This window comes from Procambarus clarkii, chromosome 56 (assembly GCF_040958095.1).
Source record: "Procambarus clarkii isolate CNS0578487 chromosome 56, FALCON_Pclarkii_2.0, whole genome shotgun sequence".
NCBI lineage: Eukaryota > Metazoa > Arthropoda > Malacostraca > Decapoda > Cambaridae > Procambarus > Procambarus clarkii.
Genome location: NC_091205.1, coordinates 23,777,266 through 23,799,584, shown reverse-complemented (window position 1 = coordinate 23,799,584; position 22,319 = coordinate 23,777,266). Strand labels below are relative to the sequence as shown.

General features: G+C 49.9%; 1 protein-coding gene across 16 annotated transcripts in view; it reads right to left on the bottom strand.

The window, feature by feature from the left end:
- Positions 1-22,319, bottom strand: part of tty (tweety) — a 158,644-nt gene that overhangs the window by 99,545 nt on the left and 36,780 nt on the right. Inside the window, exon 1 of one of the 16 annotated variants that reach the window (XM_069305886.1) lies at positions 13,525-13,574. The exons of the other annotated variants lie outside the window; for them this stretch is intronic. The gene's annotated coding sequence lies outside the window, so the exon portion shown is untranslated. Of the gene's footprint in view, positions 1-13,524; positions 13,575-22,319 lie in introns of those variants that run through there. 16 annotated transcript variants of the gene reach the window in all.

The following is a 22,319-nucleotide window of genomic DNA, read 5'->3' as shown; positions in this document are numbered from 1 at the left end:
CCTCTAGCGGGACTTTACTTCCTGTGTGATATTAAAATTGATATAATAAAAACAAATGCTACATACAATAATAATAATAATAATAATAATAAATAAAAACAATAATAAAATTACATACATTCACACGTAGGGGCCAGATTCACGAAGCAGTTACGCAAGCACTTACGAACGTGTACATCTTTCCTTAATCTTTGACGGTTTTGGTTACATTTATTAAACAGTTTACAAGCATGAAAACTTGCCAATCAACTGTTGTTATTGTTATAAACAGCCTCCTGGTGCTTCGGAGCTCATTAACTGTTTAATAATTGAAAACAAAGCCCCAAAAGATTGAGAAAAGATGTACAGGTTCGTAAGTGCTTGCGTAAGTGCTTTCGTGAATCTGGTCCCAGACCAGCAGGATTCCTAGGTGAGACTTGTACAAAATTTAAAGTCACTAATACACGGAATGTTTTGGGCTTAATGTGTGGGGGGGGAAAAATTAACAATATAGGATGTACAGGTTCTGTAATTTAGTGTTTTAATAATAACAAAACAGGTTGATATTTACAAAGTAAGGGTAAGGGGTAAAGGACTGACAGCTGAGTGGACAGTGCTTCGGATTCCTAGTCCTGAGGTTCCGGGTTCGATCCCTGGTGGAGGCGGAAACAAATGGGCAGAGTTTCTTCCCCCCTGATGCCCCTGTTACCTAACAGTAAATAGGTACCTGGGAGTTAGACAGCTGCTACGGGCTGCTTCCTGGGGATGTGCAACAAAAAGGAGGCCTGATCGAGGACCGGGCCGCGGGGACGCTAAGCCCCGAAATCACAAGATAACACCAAGGTGAAGACTCACACGTAAGGAAATACTCCTCCCTAGTACGGGTGGTTAAAAAGTGGAATGTACTGAAGGTAGTTGTGGAAGCCACCTCCATCCCTAACTTTAAGGCAGAATACGAGAAAGAATTCTCGTAGAACGATAGAATAGTTCAATTGACAGACAGAACGACAGAATAGTTCAATTGACAGACAGAACGACAGAATAGTTCAATTGACAGACAGAACGACAGAATAGTTCAATTGACAGACAGAACGACAGAATAGTTCAATTGACAGACAGAACGACAGAATAGTTCAAATGACAGACAGAACGACAGAATAGTTCAATTGACAGACAGAACGACAGAATAGTTCAAATGACAGACAGAACGACAGAATAGTTCAATTGACAGACAGAACGACAGAATAGTTCAATTGACAGACAGAACGACAGAATAGTTCAATTGACAGACAGAACGACAGAATAGTTCAATTGACAGACAGAACGACAGAATAGTTCAATTGACAGACAGAACGACAGAATAGTTCAATTGACAGACAGAACGACAGAATAGTTCAATTGACAGACAGAACGACAGAATAGTTCAATTGACAGACAGAACGACAGAATAGTTCAATTGACAGAACGACAGAATAGTTCAATTGACAGACAGAACGACAGAATAGTTCAATTGACAGACAGAACGACAGAATAGTTCAAATGACAGACAGAACGACAGAATAGTTCAATTGACAGACAGAACGACAGAATAGTTCAATTGACAGACAGAACGACAGAATAGTTCAATTGACAGACAGAACGACAGAATAGTTCAATTGACAGACAGAACGACAGAATAGTTCAATTGACAGACAGAACGACTGAATAGTTCAAATGACAGACAGAACGACAGAATAGTTCAATTGACAGACAGAACGACAGAATAGTTCAATTGACAGACAAAACGACAGAATAGTTCAATTGACAGACAGAACGACAGAATAGTTCAATTGACAGACAGAACGACAGAATAGTTCAAATTACAAGACAGAACGACAGAATAGTTCAATTGACAGACAGAACGACAGAATAGTTCAATTGACAGACAGAACGACAGAATAGTTCAATTGACAGACAGAACGACAGAATAGTTCAAATTACAAGACAGAACGACAGAATAGTTCAATTGACAGACAGAACGACAGAATAGTTCAATTGACAGACAGAACGACAGAATAGTTCAATTGACAGACAGAACGACAGAATAGTTCAATTGTAACACCAAACAAGTACAAGACGACTAGGAGGCGGGACATACAAAGCTAGACCCCCACTTGCCCGTACGTACTAATAGATGAGTACTGATAGGTAGCAGCCCGCGCGCGCACTGGGGGACCCGGGAAAGCACGACAAAAACAAGACACATGCAGGGGGCGTCCCACCACGGGCACTCTGGGAGGGGGCAGACGACCCCATGGTGAGGGAGGGCAGGCCAGGAGGGAGGGAGGAACGGGGGGAGGGAGAGAGAGGGAGTGAGACAGAGATAGATAGAGACAGAGCTAGACAGCAGGAGCGAGATAAAGAAGGGGCGCCACGAAAGAGGGAGCTATACCACCAAACACCAGATCGGGTTACCATATTAATGGCTATAGGGGGAGAGGGCGACGCTAAATGTGCTCCCGGAACCTAACTTTTAATCACCAGTCCGGCTTATTCAGCTTGCGGGAGGGGGATATAGTGGAGGCTCAGTATGTGGAGGGATAGGGATGGCTCCATCCTCGTGGAGCTCCCGAGGATCAACGTCCCCGAGATCCGCTCACTGACCAGGCCTCCAGGTTGGCGGTCTGGTCAACCAGACTGTTTAGACGCCGCTGCGTCCAGTCTGACGCGTGAATCCGAGCCTGGTTCATCAGGTGTCCGCGCGAATAAGGTGGTCGAGGTAAACAATGACTCGGGTCAAAGAGATCGGGGTTGTTACTGGAGACGAGGTCAGGGCAGCGCGCCCATCTCCGGTTGCGGGTCTCCACTGTAGCAGTCGATCTGGCAGGTGTGACTTCGCACACATCACGCGGGAAATCCTACTCCTCCAAACATTACCAAGAGATCGCATGTTGAGGATTTCTGTTGGTTGGTGATCTTCGTTGTCCACAGGGTATGGTAACTTCGGTTCCTTCTTGAAGGCTCTTGGGTGAAACATGTTGCCTGCCCACGTGTCCACACACCTGGTCAGCAGGTGTGTGCAGGCTTGCCGACCCCCACCCCCATCCTCCCGCCCAACCTTGAATATCTGCTCAACCACGACCACCCAGACATTAACCACCACTACGACCACGACCAGTTCTTGTTATAGCACGTAGCATTTTGACGTATATTTTACCCAGGGCCCAAAACAGATGTACAAGAAAATGATATAGCGGCTCGCGAAATTAACACTGTCCCGTTTTCTATTATGTGACCATTAGGTTAGCGCGGTGTATAGTACGACAATTTCTTAACGTTTAGGAACGCATGCGAAAGCGGGTTGAACCATCAATACCAGTACCATCGATACCGTAAATTGATCAATTTAATTCCCTCCTCAAATGAACTGGTGAACAACCACTTGACAAGTAAAGCCAACTTGAGGAGTTTTTCTCCTCAGACCTCCGGCGGGCCGGCGCACGCCAGCCAGCCAGCCAGCCAGCCAGCCACTGGCCGTCAAGAGGCACGCGCCTCTTTTGTCCCTCACTGTCTACCATCATATCTCCCGGGTGCACAAAGGTGCCACCACCGGTGCCGCAGACAACTCTGCTCCACGGTGTTAACAACCCATACTGTTATGGCACCTTAGACAAAGTATGTAATTATCAAAAGAAGGTGCCAAGCCGGGGAGACATATACTTTAGACAAGACACAACACTACATTACCCTATTCCCCTTCCTCTGCTTATTATCTTCATTCTATCCCTCTCTCTCTCACTCCAATCCCTTTATCTTCATTCGTTCCCTGCTTCTCTATTACCTCTACGATCCTTTCTCCCTCTCCCAAACACACACACACACACACACACACACACACACACACACACACACACACACACACACACACACACACACACACACACACACAGTTCAGGAATCATTACATCAACATACCGGCGGTTAAGGAGTGTGGCCCAGGAGCTAACGTTCCACAAACACAACTAATTAACTACAAACCGGACAAAGACAGTATACCACAGATACGGATAACCAAGAAACACAACAAACGGAAATTCAAAGTTCTAACAAATCGAAGGAACATAAGTATTAATACACAACACAGATGTGAGCACAGTCTAGGCTCTCAAGTACAACATAATTACATTAGGTTTCGTCCCAACAGACAGCCAGGGAAGTAATTAGTTGGGGAACTATACACTAGAGAGTGTATGAGGCACAAGTTACCACAGCCTAGCAAGCCACTTCAATTATAAGAACAAAGGTAACTGCAGAAGGCCAATTGGCCCATACGAGGCAGCTCCTATCTATAACCCCCCAATCCCACTCATATACATGTCCAACACGCGCGTGAAACAATCGAGGGACCCCACCTCCACCACGTTACGCGGTAATTGGTTCCACAAATCAACAACCCTGTTACCGAACCAGTATTTACCCAAGTCTTTCCTAAATCTAAATTTATCCAATTTATACTTTGTTGCTTAAGATATTTCACGTCGAGAATACCTACCTTCCACTGTGCTTACGCTTGGTGGTATATATAACGCCGCTAGTGCCGGTATTCCCTATTCATTATCTTCAATTCGTTCTATACAAATTATCGTCAAGGGCCAAGTTCAGCAGTCCTGGGTTTCACCGTCAAGAGCCAGCTCATTACTAAGAGCTCACCCATCGATTTCTCATGGCTCTTACGTTCAAGAGTGGCTGGGGGGGGGGGGGGGGCCGGCGCTACATGCCTGGCTTACCCGACTCTCTGCGGGGTTATTATCCAGCTCCCGGACCCCGCCTCTACTAGCTAAAATGGCCAGTAGAGGCGGGGTAGTCTCTGGTAGAACCATTCCTCTAGCTAAATGGCTACACATACTTTTGGTACTTATCGCGTGGGAGCGCGTGCATGCGCATTTGTGTGGATGAGTGTGAGTGTGAGTGTGAGTGTGAGTGTGTGAGTGTGTGAGTGTGTGAGTGTGTGAGTGTGTGTGTATGTGTGTGTGTGTGTGTGTGTGTGTGTGTGTGTGTGTGTGTGTGTGTGTGTGTGTGTGTGTGTGTGGTTGTGTGTGTGTGTGTGTGTGTGTGTGTGTGTGTGTGTGTGTGTGTGTGTGTGTGTGTGTGTGTGTGTGTGTGTGTGTGTGTGTGTGTTAACTCTTGGGTCATCTTGAGATCTTGAGATGATTTCGGGGCTTTTAGTGTCCCCGCGGCCCAGTCCTCGACCAGGCCTCCACCAGGGTCCCGCGAACAAATCCACAAGGGCCGTGACGAGGATTCGAACCTGCGTCCGGACTCGCCTTTCTAACAGTCTTTCAACTGTTTTCTAACAGTTGATTGACAGTTGAGAGGCGGGACCAAAGAGCCAAAGCTCAACTCCCGCAAACACAAGTGTACACACATCGGATGCAGCCCACAACATGTGTCTATCGCTCCCAGATAACAATGTACGGCTGGGTGAACATAATCATCGGATGAAAGAAAACTGCCCAACTGTTTTCTGTCTCGGCCAAAATTCAAATCCGTCCCTTCGTCAGTGAATCACGGAAGCTGACCAGTAGACTCCCCCCCCCCTCCTTTTGTACTCACCTAGTTGTGTTTGCGGGGGTTGAGCTCTGGCTCTTTGGTCCCGCCTCTCAACTGTCAATCAACTGGTGATACACACAGTGTGTGTGTGTGTGTGTGTGTGTGTGTGTGTGTGTGTGTGTGTGTGTGTGTGTGTGTGTGTGTGTGTGTGTGTGTGTGTGTGTGTGTGTGTGTGTGCGTGCGTGCGTGCGTGTGAGCGCGCGCGCATGCGTAGAAAGGCGGGAGATCACAGGGATAGAGGCACTTTAGTCAAGTCCAAAGGGATCAAACACACTTAGTCAATCTCCTATCCGGGCCAGAAGAGTGGACCAAACAAAGTAGACAATACAAAGCAGACAAGGCATAAGGGATATTATTACACCTCACCCCCCCCCCCCCCCCCCCAAGGCCACCAGAGGTCAGTTCTCTGGGGGAGAATTCCGCTGACCTTTGACCTGCTCGCATTCACACCACTGTATATTTCACTCGACCTTCGACCTGACACTCAGTGTAGGCGGTATTCCGGCCCCTGACCATCACACACACACACACACGCACACACACACGCACACACACACACTGTGGGGGGCCTGGTGGATAGCGCGCACGACTCGTAATTCTGTGGCGCGGGTTCGATTCCCGCACCCGGCAGAAACAAATGGGCAAAGTTTCTTTCACCCCGAATGCCCCTGTTACCTAGCAGTAAATAGGTACCTGGGAGTTAGTCAGCTGTCACGGGCTGCTTCCTGGTGTGTGTGTGTGTGTGTGTGTGTGTGTGTGTGTGTGTGTGTGTGTGTGTGTGTGTGTGTGTGTGTGTGTGTGTGGTGTGGTGTGGTGTGGAAAAATAAGTAGTTAGTAAACAGTTGATGGACAGTTGAGAGGCGGGCCGAAAGAGCAAAGCTCAACCCCCGCAAACACAACTAGGTGAATTCAACTAGGTGAATACAACTAGGTGAACTAGGTGAATACATACTATCCACCAAGGAGAACAATTCCCCCGTACTAATCCACCACATAGAACCATCCCTACCATCATTCGATCCACCAATAGAAGCTGTACGGTGGAAAGTTCAAATTAAGAGGTTTTATATAACAACATTTTACGAATCATTTTTCGCTGAATGTCGAACTCTCTGATGATAACTTTCCATAACGTGGAACCTCATCAACAAGACGTCTTCAGACGAGCGTCCAACCCGACCAATCACAGGCTCGCGACCCGCCACTTACGGGGCAAATCCATGGCCCAATTAACATCAATGTCACCCACTCTCCCATTTCCACATTTCAAAGCTAGAGTTACAGACCGCCTGAACTCGGTATATTGTTCTATGAACCTCGGGGGACTACACCTTAGGTTTCCAAGTCACCCACCTGGCATACGTCGCATTGGTGGACACTGGCGTCGCCCTGGCGGACACTGGCGTCGCCCTGGCGGACACTGGCGTCGCCCTGGCGGACACTGGCGTCGCCCTGGCGGACACTGGCGTCGCCCTGGCGGACACTGGCGTCGCCCTGGCGGACACTGGCGTCGCCCTGGCGGACACTGGCGTCGCCCTGGCGGACACTGGCGTCGCCCTGGCGGACACTGGCGTCGCCCTGACGGACACTGGCGTCGCCCTGACGGACACTGGCGTCGCCTTGACGGACACTGGCGTCGCCTTGACGGACACTGGCGTCGCCTTGACGGACACTGGCGTCTGCCCACCTGCCAATGTAATTGCCTTCCGGTTTCCAATTAGTGGCGTCAGTCGATTGTTTGTAAACAAAGTTGCGGAATCTCACCAACTTATCCAATTATAAAATGGAACTCCTCACCACAAACGCAGAGTCTGATATGTATGCCTGTTGTTTACCTGTGACCGGTTTCGGCAGTTTTCCTATCTCGCTGCCAGACCTGAGAACAGGTATCCCGGGGGTGATCAGTGAGGCTGTTACTGGTCGTGGCCCGCAGCTCTACATTGCTGTCATAACCCAGCCAAGTTCTGTTTTAGAGATATCAAACTGTTTCAGCAATATTTCTTATATTTGACTAGTAGAAGACTGAAGCGTGTCTGGTCGTGTAGTATTGTCTGGTCGTACAGTGCTGTCTGGTCGTGTAGTGGTCGTGCTTATGCCAACCCTTCCTCAAGGAGAATGTTCTTCAATTTCATCTCCATAGTTAATTGAAGTCAATCCAATACACAGCTCTACAAATAACCATAGGTGAGTAGGCAGAGGTATGCCACCAGACTAGTTCCAGAGGTGAGAGGTTTAAATTACGAGGAAATATTACAAGGAGAGTTACGGGCTCACCATAACCCGTGCTACTTGAAACGTTTTTGTTCAGAGTAGCTGAATCAAAGGCAACAATAGCTACAAGGATTAGCCCTTACGTTTTTAGAATCTAGAGGCGTTTGTGGAGACATGATCACCACATACACAACTAGCACGATAACAGTGACAAAGATGAAAATTAATTTGGCATATGAAGCAGAGAGATACAAGATCTAATTCGAATGTGGTAAAAGTGAAGAAATGGTGTAGGCAGACTCCACACACACAACTTTAAATGTCAAATCAGCTCGGGGATCCGTGCATCACTCAAGTGAAAGGTTGAGAGGCGGGAGAAGAGAGTTGAAGATCAACCAGAGGCTACCTTACCTTGCGGTAGGTCACCTTACCTTACCTTACCTTATCTATCTTACCTCAAGGTTACATCACGAGGCCTCCTAGGATCAACGTCCTCGCTGCTCGGTCTCTGAACAGGCCTCCTGGTTGGTTGTTCCTCCTGGATTGTACCTGGATGGGGTTCTGGGAGTTCTTCTACTCCCCAAGCCCGGCCTGGGGCCAGGGTTGACTTGTGACAGCTTAGTCCAACAGGCTGTTTGGAGCGGCCCGCAGGCGCACACGTCCACGAAAGTCCGGTTGGTGCGGCACTTCTTGCAAAAATCTGTTCAGTTTTCTCTTGAAGACTTTTGAAGACAATATCCTGAAGACGGGATACTGAACAACTGCGGACCTCTAATGTTCATACAGTGTTCTCTGGTTGTGCCTATGGCACCTCTTCACTGGCTCTATTCAGCAATTTCCGTCCATATTGTTCATTCCAGTATGAAGTTATTTTACCGTGCAATCTCTCCTGCTTTGAAAGGGAAAGCGAGTACCGAGCAGTACTCAAGGCAGCGCAGCACCGGTGATTTGAATACTATAAGCACTCTGATGGGATCCCTCAACTTGAAGGTTCTCATAATCCATCCAATCATATTTCTGGCTGACGCTAGAACACACAGTGCCACCACGAAGTTAGAACAGTGCCACCACGAAGTTAGAACAGTGCCACCACGAGGTTAGAACAGTGCCACCACGAGGTTAGAACAGTGCCACCACGAGGTTAGAACAGTGCCACCACGAGGTTAGAACAGTGCCACCACGAAGTTAGAACAGTGCCACCACGAGGTTAGAACAGTGCCACCACGTGGTTAGAACAGTGCCACCACGTGGTTAGAACAGTGCCACCACGAGGTTAGAACAGTGCCACCACAAGGTTAGAACAGTGCCACCACGAGGTTAGAACAGTGCCACCACGAGGTTAGAACAGTGCCACCACGAGCTTAGAACAGTGCCACCACGAGCTTAGAACACAGTGCCACCAGCCACCCTTGCCAACCACCTGCTCACACGACGTCTCCCGACCCAGGTGAAGCACCCACACGAGTCCCGCGGTCAACAATGGATAATCCGGGGAAAAGGTCAGCCGTTTGTCTCCCACAGAAGGAACTCCAATGTTTTATATCACAGCTGAATTTGGGATTTCCTCGTCCATTTGTCAGACTTTATTGACATTTGACTGTAGACTCCCTGTATCTTTAACCTTGGTAATAATTTAGGTGCTGATTGTTGGTTCAGAAGAAGGCCCCGACAAACTGTCCTCTGACCCAGCGTGGCCAGAAGTGACCGGAATATACATATACATATATTTTTGAGAGTTTGCATCATACATATCTATGCGTTCGGGCACGCTCTCGCGCTCGCGCTCGCTCTCTCTCTCTCTCTCTCTCTCTCTCTCTCTCTCTCTCTCTCTCTCTCTCTCTCTCTCTCTCTCTCTCTCTCTCTCTCTCTCTAATTCCATTCGACCAGCACAGCCTCGGATCCTGTCTCAAGAAGCGCTCAATACAATCGAACTTTCAAACCTCCTCTCTCTCTACACCCGCATCCTCTTCCTGAATTTCATCTCCCCATCCCTCTACCTCCACCATCCTTTTCATTCCCTATGGACATCAAGCCGAAGTTCAATACAATATACTCTTTAAGAATGTCCACTACCTCCCCTATGTGTCAGTCACGCCGACAATCATTCTATATTATATATACGTATATATACATATATTACATATCAACTACAGGCCGAGGGAGTCAAGGCCCCGTTAACAAAGCCTCGTTACGGTAATCTCGCAACAGAGAACCCATTGACAATCCGCCGCTGCCCTTAAGACATTAATCCCATCCATAGTCATTTATCTTAATCCGGTCATCGCGATTCCCCACCAATCTTGATTACAGTTCACTGTTCCATTCGCCTGTTGTGTTTCATATGAGCATGGTGCTCGCCACAACACCCTGGGAGGGGGAGATGGGGTAGAAAGAGACTCCCTGAGTCACGCAAGAAACCGTCTCTAAGAGGCTGATGGATCAACTGACAAACACGTGCCCTTGTATGACTCCTGGAGGGCCGGCGGCGGACTCGGGGCCCTGGAGGGGTAACTGGAGTCGGAGAACACTAACCTTCACATCCTCAAGTGCTCAATATATCTCTGGATCTTCAAGGACCTGGATCTACACTGTTAATCTTGAATCTTCAAGGTTATTAACCTGATGTCAGTTCAGGTCAATAACCTTGACGTCTCTCTCCCCTCACTTCCCTCTCTCTCTCCCCTCACTCCCCTCTCTCTCTCTCCCCTCACTCCCCTCTCTCTCTCTCCCCTCACTTCCCTCTCCCTCTCTCCCCTTACTCCCCTCTCCCTCTAACTCCTCTCCCTCAGGATATCGAGACTTCATACAACCTTCATTCTTGGCTTCCTGTATTTTCAATGTTATAATGCCCCCCCTCACCCCCCCCCCTGGGCGTAGCTGGGCCATTTCCCCTCTCCCGTGCGCCCTGCCATAACTTTACCTGTAATGGACTCCAGAGTTTTCTTTTGTCCCGCGGGTACCAGCCATAGACTAGCTCTGAAGAACTCCCTGAACCCATTACTGGTATACTCCAGGTGTAAGTCCCGATACTTCCTTCGGGGGAAAACGACGTGAGGTTGCTTGCTGTTTAGTAAAAGTCAAATAGCAGTGAGTCCTAGTCGCTCTCTGAGGGGCTCTTGGCACTCTCTGAGGCCTCCAGGCACTCTCTGAGGACTCCAGGCACTCACTGAAGGCTCATGGCACTCTCTGAAAGCTCCAGGCACTTTCTGAGAGCTCCAGGCACTCTCTGAAGGCTCCTGGCACTCTCTCCAACTGAACCTCTTTATCCATATACCAACTAAATGCATCAACTTCCGCTGCTAGCTAAACCCGCGCATGCAGCGACCCCCCCCCCTCCCCCCCATCGTTAAGACACTTGTAATGATCACGACAGCCCAATTAGGTGGTTAGAGAGGGTAAACAAGAGCGGCCAGCTAATGGCCACTCTGCCACCTGAAGGACACCACCTGTGGATGATGGTTGAGATTGGAAATGCTCTAGGATGATGATGTTATAGATTCAGCTACTGAATCTATAACAACATCTGCTGAATCTATTCAGCTACTATTTATTTTTCTCATAATTACATTTAGAATTATATATAATTGGTTTCGACAGCCTGCTCATCTATATATATAATTGGTTTCGACAGCCTGCTCATCTATATATATAATTGGTTTCGACAGCCTGCTCATCTACAGTAGTCAGTTCCACTAATTCACGATTCTTGGAATGACAAAAAAAACTCTGACTCGTCTGAGTTTACAGTTTACAATTATATCCTCTCATTCAATGTTTACAATTATATTTCTTAATTGTAAGCATTGCTTCTATATCTACTTGTGTATGGGCGCGCCTATGTAAAGGGGGAAACTTATCTATCTCCTTCAGGTGATAGACAAATACGTCTGCCACCACTGGCCGGCGCAATGAGGGGTAAAGTGCTAAACCTGGTGAGAGGGAGAAGATTACGAGGGGACGTCGAACCCTGAGGGCGGTAGCACACTCCTCCTTGTGGCACTCTGAGCGGGCTCCAGGCACTCTGAGGGGGCTCCAGGCACTCTGAGGGGGCTCCAGGCACTCTCTGAGGGGTTGAAGCACTCTGAGGGGCTCCAGGTACTCTGAGGGGCTCTAGGCACTCTCTGAGGGCTCCAGGCACTCTATGAGGGCTCCAGACACTCTCTGAGGGCTCCAGGCACTCTCTGAGGGCTCCAGGCACTCTCTGAGGGGGCTCCAGGCACTCTCTGAGGGCTCCAGGCACTCTCTGAGGGCAGCTTACTGGCGACGTAGACCTCACCCTACGCCTCGCCAGAGAGGACTGGAGGCTCCTCGCCTCAGTAACAATGCCAGGATAAGATAGAAGGTATAGGAAGATGTACATTGTAAGATGTACATCGAAAGGTACAGATATCGTTTCAAAAAGTATTTTCCCCGAAGGAAGAGGTGGTAAAGCAAAGAACATACAGGAGGTAACAAAGAACAGGCCAGCCATGGTGCCTCAATTACACAACTACAAGCGGAGAACCAGCAAATTCTCTCACATAATTTGTTTTTTTATCAAAATATGGCCAAAGCAGGTTGGCCATGTTGGGGTGTAATATATGCAACCCCTCACATATGTTTAAATACGTGTAAAGATTCTTTATAAGCACATAATAACTTCGCAAGGGAGAGAGCAAACTTACCTTGACTTCACACACACACACACACACACACACACACACACACACACACACACACACACACACACACACACACACACACACACACACACACACACACACATTAGAAAGAACTTTTTTAGTGTCAGAGTGGTTGACAAATGGAATGTATTAGGCAGTGATGTGGTGGAGACTGACTCCATACACAGTTTCAAGTGTAGATATGATAAGAGCCCAATAGGCTCAGGAACCTGTACACCAGTTGACTGACAGTTGAGAGGCGGGACCAAAGAGCCAGAGCTCAACCCCCGCAAGCACAAATAGGTGAGTATACCATGAACACGCGTCCCGACGCCCGCCAGAACACCTGGCTCCGGCTACGGTGTTCTCAACTACTGACACCGGCACTCAAGTTACATATTCCTGATGAGAATCTCCTCAAGCAGTCTTCCCCTCGGTCGTTCAAAATCACTGCAAGGTGATTGGTCCGCCGGCTCTCTTGACGACTTCAGTCACTCAGATGATGAGGAGGCGCGAGGCGGTGGAGGAGAGGGGAGAGAACGAGGGAAATGGGGGTGGAGAGAGAGAGAGAGAGAGAGAGAGAGAGAGAGAGAGAGAGAGAGAGAGAGAGAGAGAGAGAGAGAGAGAGAGAGACAGACAGACAGACAGACAGACAGACAGACAGACAGACAGACAGACAGACACAGACAGACAGACAGACAGACAGACAGACAGACACACATATTTGATACATTTTTTTTTTACTGAATCGACCCACTCATTAAAAATGTAGCACATTAGTAAAAAAAATTAAAACGCTGTAATATAGACATTTGCGATGCCTCAGCTCCGTCAGGTTAAAGGGGTAGCTTGGTTTCACATATTTCTGGGTTGTCAAAACAAGTACCAAATCGAGAGAAGGGATCACTAGGATAAAAGTATCACCAAATATTAAATCATCACGTCCTTAATACTCAATATTCTGATCGCTGAAGGATAACTCCATGCACGCCTTCGATATCCACAATCACTTATCACTCGCTAACGAAGATAACGTCACATTCCAAACGATAAATCACGTCCACAAAATTATTGGAACAATTACGAGTAATGAGGATACACGAGGAGCGAATTTCGGGCAGGTCCGTCCACCGCTGGGGTCAGAGGTCAACTGATGCCTGGCAGTCGAAGAGCATCCTGCCACTCCCCCCCCCCCACACAATCAACCCCCCCCTTCCCCCCTCCCACCTCACACATGCATTTCCTCCCCCCCCCCTCACTCCCCATAAGGACGTGACGGAATGGATGGAAGGGAGACAATAGAAAGGAGAAAGATAAAGGCAAGACATGAAGAGGAATGGAAGCAGGAAGAGGAGGAGGAGGATGGAGAAGAACTGAAATAGGAGGAAAAATGGAAGGTTAAGAAACATACGAACATCGCTATTTAATCCCCAAAGAAAAAAGTCAGCAGTGAAAGAAGTGATTCTCAAGTCGACGACAATCGACTGTAGAATGGTCCAGGACGGACCGAAACGTCGTCGTCCCTTCACCTTCTAGTGTGTGGTCTGGTCAACAAAGAAGTGATATAATCTACCGGTTAAAAACAGATTCGGGGAGGGTGGGGGGGATGGGGGGGGGGAGGGCAATGACCTTTGACCGGGGAGAACGTGACCCCTGACCGATATTGGTGCAGGATCCGATAGGTCCCGAGCCATGACCCTCACCCACTAACTTTAGTGTCGAGATTGCTCCATTAAAGACAGACAGAACCACTGACACACAGACGACACCCCACACCACCACCACCACCACCGTCACCACCACCACCACCACCGTCACCACCACCACCACGACGAGGAAGGTAAGGCAGCAAACTATCAGGAGAAGGCGCCAAGCCATTACGACTGTACTGCACTTGGAAGAAAATCAGGATAAGGATTTAAGATTAGACGGGAGGGGTAAGAAATTGGTGCCCAACCACTTAGACGGTCGGGGATTAAACGCCGACCTGCAAGATGCGAGCCCGTCAAACCTGGAAAGGGTTTCGGGAGCTCGACTTGTGATAACTTGGTTCAACAGGCTGTTGCTTGCTTGATTTGCTACGGGCTGCATCCTGGAGATTTGTGCGCGCGCGAGTGGTTTGGCTGTTGGGATCGAACCTCCGTTTGGGAACAAGCCCCCCAAACACATGTATAATAATATTGGTATCCCTATTTCAGTTTCCCCGACAAGGTCTTCATATGGAATAGTCAGAGCCAAAGTCGACCAGTCTGGCCTCGTTGTCAGGTGTGAAACTTTCTGGCCCAAACCTGATTCTCGCCTGAAATCACGGTTCTCACCTGAAATCACGGTTCTCACCTGAAATCACGGTTCCCAATGACTTTTGGGGACACTACAATAAATCAACACAGATCTTTAAAATTATCTCCAATATGTTTCTACACACACATACACACACACACACACACAGAAGTCGAAGAAATATAAGAAAATTCACGTTCGCAAACAGAGTGGTAGACGGTTGGAACAAGTTAGTGAGAAGGTGGTGGAGGCCAAGACCGTCAGTAGTTTCAAAGCGTTATATGACAAAGAGTGCTGGGAAGACGGGACACCACGAGCGTAGCTCTCATCCTGTAACTACACTTAGGTAATTACACACACACACACACACACACACACACACACACACACACACACACACACACACACACACACACACACACACACAGTCCAAGTATCTCCCGCCCACTACAAGGGCAAGCAGGGAACCTTGCCCAACTATATTATCCCCAACCAGGCCCCTCCGCCTCCTGGTTTCCCTGCATGCAAAGTTAACTGGAACCATCCGCGCTAATGGTGTTAATCTACACTGTAAACTTTATACCACTTTGTTATATTAAGGTGAATGTGTAGCACAATCTTCACTGTGTAGGTCTCCTGATGGGGTACCACAGTAAGGCGCTCTCTCTCTCTCTCTCTCTCTCTCTCTCTCTCTCTTTCTTTCTTTCTCAAGAGAGAGAGCGCCACACTTGCTGTGGTTGGGTATTGACACACGCATTTAATATTTTCTTTGTTCGTTTGTATGTAAACAAAATGACGGTTTGCCAGAACTTTCCTCGGTAACATCCTTTAAACATAGAAACATTCACACTGGGATGAGTTTCTCCCCGCCACACTAACACATGCGGGTATTAATAAACACAAAATTGCTTGCTGGAATCCATCCAGGGAGAGATGAGCAAAAACAAACTGCAAATTTTTCCACTGAAAATAAACATCAATATTTGTATATTGTCCCGTTATAAAATTGTTGGGGAATATTGTCCTATGTAGTTTCCTCTCGTCCTCCCCCCCCACCCACTCTCCCCGCCCCTGCCTCTCCCCCCGCCCCTGCCTCTCCCCCCACCCCCGCCACTTTCCCTGCCTCTTCCCCGCCACTCTCCCTGCCTCTTCCCCCGCCACTTTCCCTGCCTCTTCCCCCGCCACTTTCCCTGCCACTTTCCCTGCCTCTTCCCCTGCCTCTTCCCTGCCTCTCCCCGCCACTCTCCCTGCCTCTCCCCCGCCACTTTCCCTGCATCAGGGGAGGGAAGAGCCACCAGGGGTCACCACGTGTAGTCTGGGAGGACCAACGCAGCGCCGGTCTTTGTGCGTGCGTGCGAGCGCTCACCCAGCAGAGTAAGCCTGCATGTGCGTACTTACCTAGGTGTGTTTGCGGGGGGTTGAGCTCTGGCTCTTTGGTCCCGCCTCTAGGGACCCTCTAGCAGGGGGACCCTCTAGCGTGCAGGGACCAGCAGCAGCAAGGGGCCCCCTAGCGTGCAGCGTCCAGCAGCAGCAAGGGGGCCCCTAGCGTGCAGCGTCCAGCAGCAGCAGGGGGCCCCCTAGCGTGCAGGGACCAGCAGCAGCAAGGGGCCAACTAGCGTGCAGCGTCCAGCAGCAGCAAGGGGGCCCCCTAGCGTGCAGGGTCCAGCAGCAGCAAGGGGCCCCCTAGCGTGCAGCGTCCAGCAGCAGCAAGGGGGCCCCTAGCGTGCAGCGTCCAGCAGCAGCAGGGGCCCCCCTAGCGTGCAGGGACCAGCAGCAGCAAGGGGCCCCCTAGCGTGCAGCGTCCAGCAGCAGCAGCAGCAGGGGGCCCCCTAGCGTGCAGGGTCCAGCAGCAGCAGCAGGGGGCCCCCTAGCGTGCAGGGTCCAGCAGCAGCAGGGGGACCCTCTAGCGTGCAGGGTCCAGTAGCAGCAAGGGGCCCCCTAGCGTGCAGGGTCCCGCTGCAGCAAGGGGACCCCTAGCGTACAGGGTCCCGCAGCAGCAAGGGGACCCCTAGCGTGCAGGGTCCCGCAGCAGCAAGGGGACCCCTAGCGTGCAGGGTCCAGCAGCAGCAAGGGGACCCCTAGCGTGCAGGGTCCCGCAGCAGCAAGGGGACCCCTAGCGTGCAGGGTCCCGCAGCAGCAAGGGGACCACTAGCGTGCAGGGTCCAGCAGCAGCAAGGGGACCCCTAGCGTGCAGGGTCCCGCAGCAGCAAGGGGACCACTAGCGTGCAGGGTCCAGCAGCAGCAAGGGGCCCCCTAGCGTGCAGGGTCCCGCAGCAGCAAGGGGACCCCTAGCGTGCAGGGTCCCGCAGCAGCAAGGGGACCCCTAGCGTGCAGGGTCCCGCAGCAGCAAGGGGACCACTAGCGTGCAGGGTCCAGCAGCAGCAAGGGGCCCCCTAGCGTGCAGGGTCCCGCAGCAGCAAGGGGACCCCTAGCGTGCAGGGTCCCGCAGCAGCAAGGGGACCCCTAGCGTGCAGGGTCCAGCAGCAGCAAGGGGACCCCTAGCGTGCAGGGTCCAGCAGCAGCAAGGGGCCCCCTAGCGTCCAGGGTCCCGCAGCAACAAGGGGCCCCCTAGCGTGCAGGGTCCCGCAGCAGCAAGGGGACCCCTAGCGTGCAGGGTCCAGCAGCAGCAAGGGGCCCCCTAGCGTGCAGGGTCCCGCAGCAGCAAGGGGACCCCTAGCGTGCAGGGTCCAGCAGCAGCAAGGGGACCCCTAGCGTGCAGGGTCCAGCAGCAGCAGGGGGCCCCCTAGCGTGCAGGGTCCAGCAGCAGCAGGGGGACCCTCTAGCGTGCAGGGTCCAGCAGCAGCAGGGGGACCCTCTAGCGTGCAGGGTCCAGCAGCAACAAGGGGACCCCTAGCGTGCAGGGTCCCGCAGCAGCAAGGGGACCCCTAGCGTGCAGGGTCCCGCAGCAACAAGGGGACCCTCTAGCGTGCAGGGTCCAGCAGCAGCAAGGGGACCCCTAGCGTGCAGGGTCCCGCAGCAGCAAGGGGACCCCTAGCGTGCAGGGGTCCCGTGATAAACAGTAGTAATGTTTGTTGATGTCCCAGTAAGTACTTGCCTTTACCTTGTTTTTAACGTCTGTCGGCAGCCGCTTTGACGTGAAATTGTCCATTTATATCGGCTTATAGATCTCCCCTTCCCCCCTCTCCCCCTCTCCCCTTGGTACTTCAGTTGTTGACGTGGTGGGCGATGTAGGGGTCACTATGTTGGGGGAGGTGGGGAGGAAACGGTAGGTATATGAAAAGAAAAGGTAACGATTTACGTGGGGTAGGAAAAGGTAGGCTTAGGTCCCTAGGGAAGGGAATGGGGAGGAGACAACAAAGGTACGTGTCGTACCGGGAAACCAAATGAGGGACGTTGACCAGACCAGATACTAGAGGGTGACGGGACGACGACGTTTTGGTCCGTCCTGGACCATTCTCAAGTCGATTGTGAGGGATGTAGTGATGTTTGCGCTACCGTAGGGATGGGCGGCGGTTCTGCACTACCTGGATTGTACCTAGATGGGGTTCTGTGAGTTCTTCCACTCCCTAAGCCCGGCCCGAGGCCAGGCTTGACTTGGGAGAGCTTGGGCCAACAGGCTGTTGCTTGAAGCGGCCCGCAGGCCCACATGCGCACCACAGCCCGGTTGGTCCGGCACTTCTTGAAGAAAACTATCTAGTTTTCTCTTAAAGATGTCCACATTTGTTCCGACAAGTATCCCGAGGAAACTATACACAAAGGACGGAGAATGGTCCAGGACGGACCGAAACGTCGTCGTCCCTTCACCTTCTAGTGTGTGGTCTGGTGTGTGGTCTCTATACAGAAAGCATACTTCTTCAAGTCTCCAGGAAGCAGCCATCTTAGGCTATGGGTTTATGCGAATGTTTTGTAGTTTTATACATGTGAAAGAGACAATTTACTAGAGGAGAGTGGGGTAAAAGGATGTAAAGAGGGTGTAGGAGGCCTGGTCGAGGACCGGGCCGCGGGGACACTAAAGCCCCGAAATCATCTCAAGATCTCAAGATAGGTAGGGCTACAGTGGGGGTCTGGGGGGGTAACTAGGGTGTAGTGGAAGGCTTGGCCAACAAACGCTGACTCAGGTTCACTTACCCCCTGTACGAGTAAGCCTTATGTCAGAGGTTACTTACTTACCTTGACTTTCCAAACTGTGTTTGCTCGCGACATTAAAGTTGGCGATGGCTGTATTCCAGCTGGGTCGAGAGCTCCAGCTCTTGGGCCACACCGTACCAAGTGTCGTAACTACTCGTTCCTCTACATATTTAGCTAACCTAACCTAACCTAACCTAACCAAGTGTCGTAACTACTCGTTCCTCTACATATTTTAAGGCAAGTTTACCCTTCTTCTAATTATTTTGCTCACTGACCTTAACATTAAACAAATTCTTCCTAGGAGCCTTATACTGGAATACCTTCTCTTCTCCCACTGTGATTTGGGTTTGCATCTCCTTAACTCATCTTCCTAGCTTATTTCTGTCAGGTCTTGATTGATTTAGTTTCCAGTAAATCTATTATTCAAATTGAAATGTGAGCATTATCCTCCTCGAGGATATATTTTTGTCCGAAACGCTATGCGTACTTGTGGCTTTAGGTACTGTATGTACTACCTCTATCTTTAAATCAAACAATGTTTGTACTGTAACTCTGCAACTATGTATGTACTTTTCCTAAATAAATTATTATTATTATTATTATTATTAATTATTATTATATGGGACTGGCTGCACAGGTCTGTTGCTCGTGCTTGTCTGACGTTTAATTTGGTTGTGATCTGAGTAACAGGTGTTTGTAATCATCATGTTCCTGATCACTTCATCATTATTGGTGAAAACGTTGTCTAGGGCGTTTTCAACAAATACTATTTAGTCGGAAATGGTAGTTTAGTTTCCATAGAGTTTTCAGGTGCTCATCAAAATGTAACCACAAGGTGGTTACAACGTTACATCAAAGTAACATTAGTAGAGATGTTACTGCCGAGCAGGAGAGAATGGGAGGGAAGGAGGACGGGAGGGAGAGAATACAGGAGGGGAGAGAGAGAATACAGGAGGGGAGGGAGAGAATACAGGAGGGGAGAGAGAGAATACAGGAGGGGAGAGAGAGAATACAGGAGGGGAGAGAGAGAATACAGGAGGGGAGGGAGAGAATACAGGAGGGGAGAGAGAGAATACAGGAGGGGAGAGAGAGAATACAGGAGGGGAGAGAGAGAATACAGGAGGGAGAAAGAATGGAAGGGTGGGGAGTGTGGAGAAAGAGACCTGGGCACCACCGGAGTAACCCATCTAGTGCAGATACATATATACAAGTTTCCAAAAGGGAAGAGAAACGCATAAAAATTATTGCTGGACCAAAGGTGAATGTTTTTCAAGAGTTAATTGAAACAAGTTGCTACACAAAGAACCGGATCAGCCAGGTTATAATTGATCCACGGGCCTGGAGGCCGGCGCTCCAAGCAACAGCCTCAAGGAGCAATTCACCGCCAGAAAAGTTTGGTCCGCTTCCGACCTTCAGAAGAACAACTCTCGAAACCGGGAGGTAAAAAACATGCAAAAATTACATAGCATCAAAAGCAAAGGAGGAACTTTTTTTTCGGCAGGGATATTCCTGCGCGGGCCCTAAGCCTCGGGCTGGCCCACTAAGTGTTGTCTGTTTCTGCTTTATTTGGGCGGAGTGTTTATCGAGAGGAGGAACTAATCCACAATCACATCAAGTACAACATGACTGAATAATCAGGTGTCCAGGAAATACAGGAGAGAAGAAGAAGGGAACAGAAGAAAAGTGTATAACAAAGAAAAGCGTTATACACAGAAGTGTATAACATTCTTGGTTCGAAGAAGATTTCAGAAAAGAACTTGAGCCTCCTCCAGACCTACGAAAACTGCCACAACTCGTCAAGAGCCTCGCTGAAACTTAAATAACATCAGATAACAAAATTATCTTGAGATTATCTTGAGGTTATCTTGAGATGATTTCCGGGCTTTTTTTTTTTTTAAGTGTCCCCGCGGCCCGGTCCTCGACTAGGCCTCCACCCCCAGGAAGCAGCCCGTGACAGCTGACTAACACCCAGGTACCTATTTTACTGCTAGGTAACAGGGGCATAGGGTGAAAGAAACTCTGCCCATTGTTTCTCGCCGGTGCCTGGGATCGAACCCAGGACCACAGGATCACAAGTCCAGCGTGCTGTCCGCTCGGCCGACCGACTCCCTTTACAAATTACAGGAATTTGATGCATATGCAGACCAGTGGACCAGTCGAGACCTCACCAAGGATGCTACAAGCAGCTACGGTTGTTCAACACCCTCCCAGCGAGCATAAGAAACGTTGCCGGAACAACCGTGGACATCTTCAAGAGGAAACTAGATTGTTTCCTCCAAGGAGTGCCGGACCAACCGGGCTGTGGTGGGTATGTGGGCCTGCGGGCCGCTCCAAGCAACAGCCTGTTGGCCCAAGCTCTCCCAAGTCAAGCCTGGCCTCGGGCCGGGCTTAGGGAGTAGAAGAACTCCCAGAACCCCATTAACCAGGTATCTCCTCACCCACGCCCTCTCCCTCCCCGCCACAGAGCGCCCGCCCCACCGACTAAAAAATGCACACATTCGTGTCCTACAGCCGTTGTTACGGGCGAGGAAAAACAAAACAAAAAAATACTGGTGTGTGTAATTAAGTGGATGAGTCAGCAAGAACTGCTAATCTACACCCCAGTGGATATGTAATATTCAAGTGTAACATTAACAACGTCGAATCAACGTTTATCCACGTTAATACAATATTGTATTAACGTTGATAAGGTTGGTTTAACTGGTATATCACAATCCCCTTCATTCCTCTTTGGTCGCTAACCTTAGCGGGGTCCTCAAGCGCGTCCCTGCTGTACCCTGACAACCGCTCGTTAGCAGGGTACAGCAGGGACCCTCCTCGTTGTCAGGGTACAGCAGGGACGCTCGTTGTTACTCCACGTTCACCCAGGCCGGTCTCTTGTTGGCTACAACGAAGTGCTAACCTCAGCAGAAACGTACGAGCCACCCCACCTAACCTAAAGCCGCATAGAAAACGTGGATTTTGGCGCGTTGCTATTTTGCATAGTACCTTATAATTAATATGTTGGCCACCCTAACGTCCAAAATGAGACGTATTACTTGACAATACGAGCTGCACGCACTCACGCACGCACGCGCACGCTCATTGACATCTTGAGGTTATCTTGAGATGATTTCGGGGCTTTTTAGTGTCCCCGCTGCCCGGCCCTCGACCAGGCCTCCACCCCCAGGAAGCAGCCCGTGACGGCTGACTAACACCCAGGTACCTATTTTACTGCTAGGTAACAGGGGCATAGGGTGAAAGAAACTCTGCCCATTGTTTCTCGCCGGCGCCTGGGATCGAACCCAGGATCACAAGTCCAGTGTGCTGTCCGCTCGGCCGACCGGCTCCCAAAAGATAGTGCGCCAAAAGCGGTTTCCCCTCAAGGATAGGTGCTGGGACCCTAGGTGGGCACGAAATTCTCATAAAGTTTCAAAACGTTATGGAAAACGTTAATTTAAAGTGTCCTCTTATAACCTCTGCGCGTACGCCGGACGACTCAAATAGAAAACGGAACAGAACGTCACTTTT